The sequence below is a fragment of the Sturnira hondurensis genome, unplaced genomic scaffold, assembly GCF_014824575.4.
Source record: "Sturnira hondurensis isolate 20B ecotype Veracruz unplaced genomic scaffold, ASM1482457v3 Scaffold0006413, whole genome shotgun sequence".
Taxonomy (NCBI): domain Eukaryota; kingdom Metazoa; phylum Chordata; class Mammalia; order Chiroptera; family Phyllostomidae; genus Sturnira; species Sturnira hondurensis.
In genome coordinates, this window is record NW_028079044.1 from 42,642,571 (window position 1) to 42,648,933 (window position 6,363).

Genomic DNA, 6,363 nt, shown 5'->3' on the forward strand with positions numbered 1-6,363 from the left:
TGTCGATTGATGATAATGCATTTCCCCAGAGCTTTGATGCTCAGCTGCTCTCAGGCCTCAGTACACCCTGCTCCCACCCAGGTGCTCCTCATTGCGGTGGCCACAGGTGAAGTCAGAGCTGTGACCAGTGACCAGAGCCTCCAGGTCCCCAGCACAAGGGTCAGGATTAGGGTCCAGTTGCCCCTGCTCAACACCCGCTTCAGCAAGCCCTCTACCCCCATGTCCCCCTCACCCTCCACCCCCTTCCATAATGGACTGGGCAGACGCTTAGGAGAATTTGTTTCCTCGCTTTGGCCCTGACTCCCCCATCATAGGCCACGTGGATGGGAATATTAAAAAGAACCCCCCGAGATAGTTCACCTTAATGATTATGGAGGCTTTTCTCTGTGTGACACATACAAAAATTATTAATGAGTGAGTGTTCCCAGCTTCCCCCTCCCCGACCTCCGCAGGAAGGTTCTTTGCCTATGCAGCCCCTCCCCCACGCCACTTCCGCTCCCTTCTCTTGGGGCCAGACCTGTCCCCACAATGGACTGAAGGGAACCAAACCAGAGATGAGGAAGTAAAAGGAAAGGGGGGGGGGAAATGGTGACGTTCAAAACTTTAGGGCTGGGGAGCAGTTTTCTTGTGGGGTGGGGAGTCAGGGACTCACAGCTCAGGTGGGACGGACAACGTGGAAGGCCAACCAGGTACTGGCACCCTCACCCCCCCCCACCACAGTGGGGTATAAACCCCTGGCACAGCCACTTCGAAAAACTGCTGCCATCGTCCCCCGATCCACGGGGGGGCCTTCCCAGACCCCCCGTGGATGCCTGAAACCAAACCCTAAAATTACTGCTTTTTCCTAGACATACATCCCTATGATGTTTCACTTATAAATTAAGCACAGGAGAGATTAACAACAGTAACGAGGAGTTAAATAGAACAATTATAACAATATACTGTAATCAAAGTGACAGAGTGTGGTGGTGTCTCTCTTTCTCTGATAACCAAGACAGGCACTGACTAGCCGAGAGCGTACACGGTGTGGAGATGGTGGACAGAGGGGTGATTCAGATCCGGAGGTGGGACGGAACGGGAGGACAAGAGATTTCATCATCCTACTCAGAAAGATGCACGATTAACTTATGAATTGTTTATTTCTGGAAATTCCCATTTAATATTTTCTGGCCACGGTTGACCGCAGGCGATTGAAACCCTCGGAAGCCAAATCCCGGATCGAGGGGACTACTACAGCCGAAAACGCACACCCTCCGTGGCTCCGCAATCCCCACTTACCTACCCAACAGGCACGTGTCCGTAAGTTCACCCGAGCACGTGCCCTAGGATGATCACGGCGGCGCTGCCCGCTATATCCCGAACCACCCATCCACAGTAGCATGGACAAAGAAATCATGCTGTATTCGTACACTGGAACACGCTACAGCAAAAAGGACAAGAGCACCACAATTATGCACAACAATATGAATGACTCACAAGTGAAATGTTCAATAAGAGAAGCCGGACACACATGGCTTTATACATGGTGCGATTCCATTGATAGGATATTCAAAACCAGGCAAAACCGATCTACCCGGGTACAAGTCAGGACAGTGGCTCGTGTAGGGCGCCTGGTGACTGGCAGGGGTTCCAGGGGGCTTCTGGGGATCTGGTGATGTCGTATTCTGATCGGTGTGCTAGTTATAGAGGTGTGTTCCACCATAAAAACTCATCAAGCTGTACACTTAGAACGTGTGCAATTTTCCGAATGTGCAGGGCACAGTAACACTTATTTTTTTTAAAGCGGCAGCATTGCAGTGGACCTGCTCTTTGGACTTCTGAAGACCGTAAAGCTGCTTTGGTTGGCTGGGTTGTGCCTATGTGAATGTGATGCTGTGCTGAGACAATGCTGAGTTCTCTCGACTTCGATTAACGTTCCTCCTGTGCTGTGGCAGGACCGGATCTGTTTCTGAGCTTCCCTTGTGGTTAGTTGGGACCATGTGACTGAGTGTCAGCCAATAGGATGTTGGCCAACATGACACAGGTTCTTTCAGCCTGGCCCCTGGAGTCTCCTGCACAACCTTCCATTTGCTCTTCCTCAAGCTGTTCACTACCTGCAAAGAACTCAGTGGGAGACGCTGAGGTCTTGAGAGAGAAAGAAGCAACTGGTCATTCTTTCCATGGCATCAAAGTTTAAAATGGCTGCACTAAATGAAAGGAGACCAAGTCCCTGAATAAGTGCATGGGGCAGAGCCCCTCCTCGTTCCCCACACCCTCCTCACCTCCCCATCCCACCTGCCCACCCACAATCCTACTGGACTGTGATTTGAACAAGAACTGTATCTGTTATGATATGCAGTGGGCTTTGGGGGTTTGTTATGCTAATGCCTAACCTGACTGTTGACGAATACACAATACGTCCTACTAAAAGAAGCCATCTGGGTCCTGGGTCACCAAGCAGAACATGGGAATGGAAGTCAACACTCTCAGAGAAAAATGCCTTCTCAGGGAGAAATGTTTCCTTACCCCTTGCCTTTGCCCAGAAGAGAGGGAATTTCCCAGGAAGGAACACTAAACTACAAGCTCTCTTAATTTTTCTCCCAAGGGGCAGACATACGGCTGGTGAGTAGATGAAGGAGCTCAGCCACTGAGAAGCCAGTCGGGGCTCCGGAAGCCGCCTTCTCTCTCTTCCCCATGGTCCACTTCTAGCCGTGGACTTCACGCTGCCCGTGCCACCCTGTGCAGTGACCAGGGGAGTCTCAAACTCCGGGGTTCCGTGGAGGACGGCCACAGGACTTCACCCCTATGGCCTGTCTTCCGATCCAGCCCTTCTCAGTAATAAAGCTAACATTTTTATCTCTAATAGCTCTGGTTCCCTCTCAGTTGGTTCCAAACTGAGAAGAGAGTGATTTATCGTTCCCCTAAAAAAACAACAAAGACTAGGAAAGGCACTGCCCCCTGTTAGCAATAGCCCAGAAAGGAGGCCAGCTTAGAAAAATCATTTTTAACAATATGTCAGGGTAATTTCAAGGGATTTAAAAAAAGGGGCCAAAAGAAGCCAACACTAGGTGTGGCCCCTCTCTTCCTAACCAACTTTAGATTACTTTTACTCTAGTCTTTTACATATTACGATTTAAGGTTTCATTAGAGCAAAGAGTTCCATATCTCAAAATCACTTGAAAATCTCTAATCTAGATAATCTGTTAGGGGTCCTCTGGCCTAAAGGATATTTGAGCTTATATATGAGTAAGAAATCCAAAATTCCATTTCTTGCAATTTGTTGCCAATGATAGTGGTCTACAGTCGTAGATGGGTAACTACGACTGTAGCCCTAGCTGGTGGGACAGTGGCGCCCAACCTTTCTTTGCGTCCTCGGCAGAGTGTGATTGGCTCACCTGAAGGGAAGAACTAGGTTTACCAATACCCCTCACTAGGCCAGAGATAGAGCTGAGAGTGTTCCAGGTGTGAGCAGCAGCGAGCGCACGTCCCATTTAAGACATGGAGAGGAAACAGTTGGGGGGTTATTACAGTACTTTAGGGGGTGTGTTCCTTTCCTACAGCTGCTTAGTAAACCACCACAAACTCGGCCTGAAATAATAGAAATTTTTCCTCTCGGTTCTGGAGACCAGAAGTCCAAAATCAAGGTGTGAGCCAGACCATGCCTCCTCCAAAGGGCTGAGGGCAGGTTCCGCTCCCTGCCCCTTCTGGCTTCTGTTGGCATCAGGCGTCCTCTGGCTCCTGGTCCGTGGCCACACTGCTCCAATCTCTGATTCTGCATTCACATCACCATCTCTCCCGAGTCTGTGTCTCCTGCCTGTCAAATATCCCATGTGCCCCTTATGGGACACTTGTCAGTGGACTTGGAGCCCACCCAGATAATCCAGAATGGCCTCACCTCAATAATAGCTTCTGCAAAGACCCTTTTCCCAAACAAGGCCACATTTCACGGGTTCTGGGAACCAGCACATGAACTTACCCTTTGGGGGCCACCATTCGACCCACTATGGGGAGAACAGAATTCTGCAGAGTGTGAACCCATGTTTGCAATAATAACCATGATGAAATCAACTTATTTTTTGGCGGAAGTACCCTGCTTCCCTGGTCCAGTGGTGCTTTGTATTTGGTGAATGCCTTTGAGAGGCCTTTCTAAGGTCTGGTTAACTGTGGGGCTTTTATTTTGCTGAGTGCAGGGTTTTACAGACAGAGCTATACTGACCAAGACACTCGGGGGAGTAGAAAAGCCACATGGGGAAAAGATGGAGAGAAAGCCAGGGAGCCGGTTGGTACCTGGAGAATTCGGGTTATGAAATGGATTCACTCCTTCGGTGAGTATTGAGCTCGAGACGGCTGTGCAGGCTCAGCTTCGTGAGAGGTACTGGGGACATGGCAGTGAACAGATGTGGTCCCTACTCTCAAGGGCGGCGAGCCACTGTCCCTGTGATGTTGTTCAATGCCAACCTCTCCACCCTCTCCCTGCAAAATCTTCAGCAAAATCTACTGCTTTCTCATGCTCTGCAGTTGAGCCTGAGGGAGGAGACAGGAGGAAATAGTTTTGCCCCTGAGCTGGGATGAGGCGAAACCAGAGGCTCTGCAGGAGCCCCCTCCCCCCTGTGAACCTGTGTTGCTGGGCCAGCGGGATGTCACAGGCACGCACAGCACCTACTTCCTGCTTCTTAGGGAGGAAGAGCACTTTGATTGGCTTTTGGAAAATGACCTCTCCCCATTACAAGTGGTTTTAATGGGACTGTCAGTCAAATGCTTTTTCTTGAAGCCCTAGCCAAGGAAAAGCACCAAGTCTGAGCGAGGCCAGTAAGCCCCAGGCTTCAAGTCCTAAGGGGGAAGCACTAAGGCAGGGTCACTTTAGCCCAGCAGCCGGGGTAGGATGAGCCCCCGCTGCTGGAATCCAGGGGACCCTTCCCATGTCAGCAGACAGACCCCCGGGATCTACAGGGGGTTCGATATCCTTCTAACAAAATCCCTCTCGGTGAAGTTAACCACAGTCCTTTTCCGTACTAGCAATCAAAGAACCCCACAGATGGCAGGCATCAGGAAAGTTGAAATCCTTCCCCTTCAGTAAGAGTCTGGGCACCTCCAGGGGACAGGGGCCTACCCTGGGGACAGATGCATCTTACACCCCGAGAGCCAGGTTTACTGCTTCTCTGTCAGGACAGTTTCCATCGAAATCCAGTCTCCCTTGAGCTAACTGTGAGTGCCCTTAATGAACAGGGACACGCACTGTGTCGGCACAAGCCCTCAGGAAAAGGGCAACACACTGGCAGAGAAGCGAGAAGGATCAAATTCATCTGGGTCAGCTTTAGAAGCTTCAAGCGACAAACCGAGCTCAGTAGACAGTTCCTAAGTGATCCTTAAGCCTTGCACCTAAACCCACTTCCGCACCCCGGCCGTGGGGCGTTCTGGCTTGGATGACAGTGATGGGACAAAGGCTTCTCATTTCTCGTCGCATATGCACTTGTACAGGCCATAGGGGAATTGCCCAGAGGAGAAAAAGCTGAATTCCTTCCTTCAATTACTCTTCCCAAACGTTCACGCCTGCCTGCAGTCTACCGAGTCTCCTTTGCCCAACACGCCCCCAGCATTCACACCCATGCAGACAACTACACACTGTAGATAGAAGCTGCTCAGCTGCTTTTTTCTTTTTAAAGTATCTCAATCTTTAATCCATTCCAATACTCCCAATCTCTTCTAGTATCTTATTTCAGGAGACTATGATTCCCCTAGGTGAACATAACTCCTGTAAGGCTCCTGGGGGACCAGGCTACTAGCTCTCTCCCTACACTGGCCCAGCTCCTCCCCAGCCCATTCCCCAGTCCCCATCTCGGCCCAGTGGGACTAACAGATAAGCACCTGCCTGGGGCAGCACCGTGCCACGTACAGGGAACACAGCCACGGTAGGTATCGCCACCGTCCTCACGATGCTGAAAGACCACAGGACAGACATTAAACAAATGACTGTAGGTGTGGTGTCACAAACCAGAGACCAGGGTGCCACTGAACCATGTGGGGGACACCCTCCCCACCTACACATCTGCAAAGGCCTCTCCTTGACGAAATGCTGTTTAAGCTGAGAGGAGCCTGAAGGACGGGGGCAGAGTGAACAGGAATCAGAGTTGTTTCGCTTTCACTGGGGCCTTCTGCAAAGCTGTCCCCAATTCAGGAAGGGAGTGTGTGCCAGAAGTTCATTTTCAAATTCATAAGTTTGGTGTTCATAATGTATTTTTCCACAGATACACACACAGTGACTAGGTTTCCCAGCTGGTCCACCAGCACCCAATTATTTATAATGTGCTGCACCAACAATCCCTATAAATAGCACCAACTGGTCCTGTTTCTATGGGAAGGTTTTATCGCGTCCTGATGTCCAAT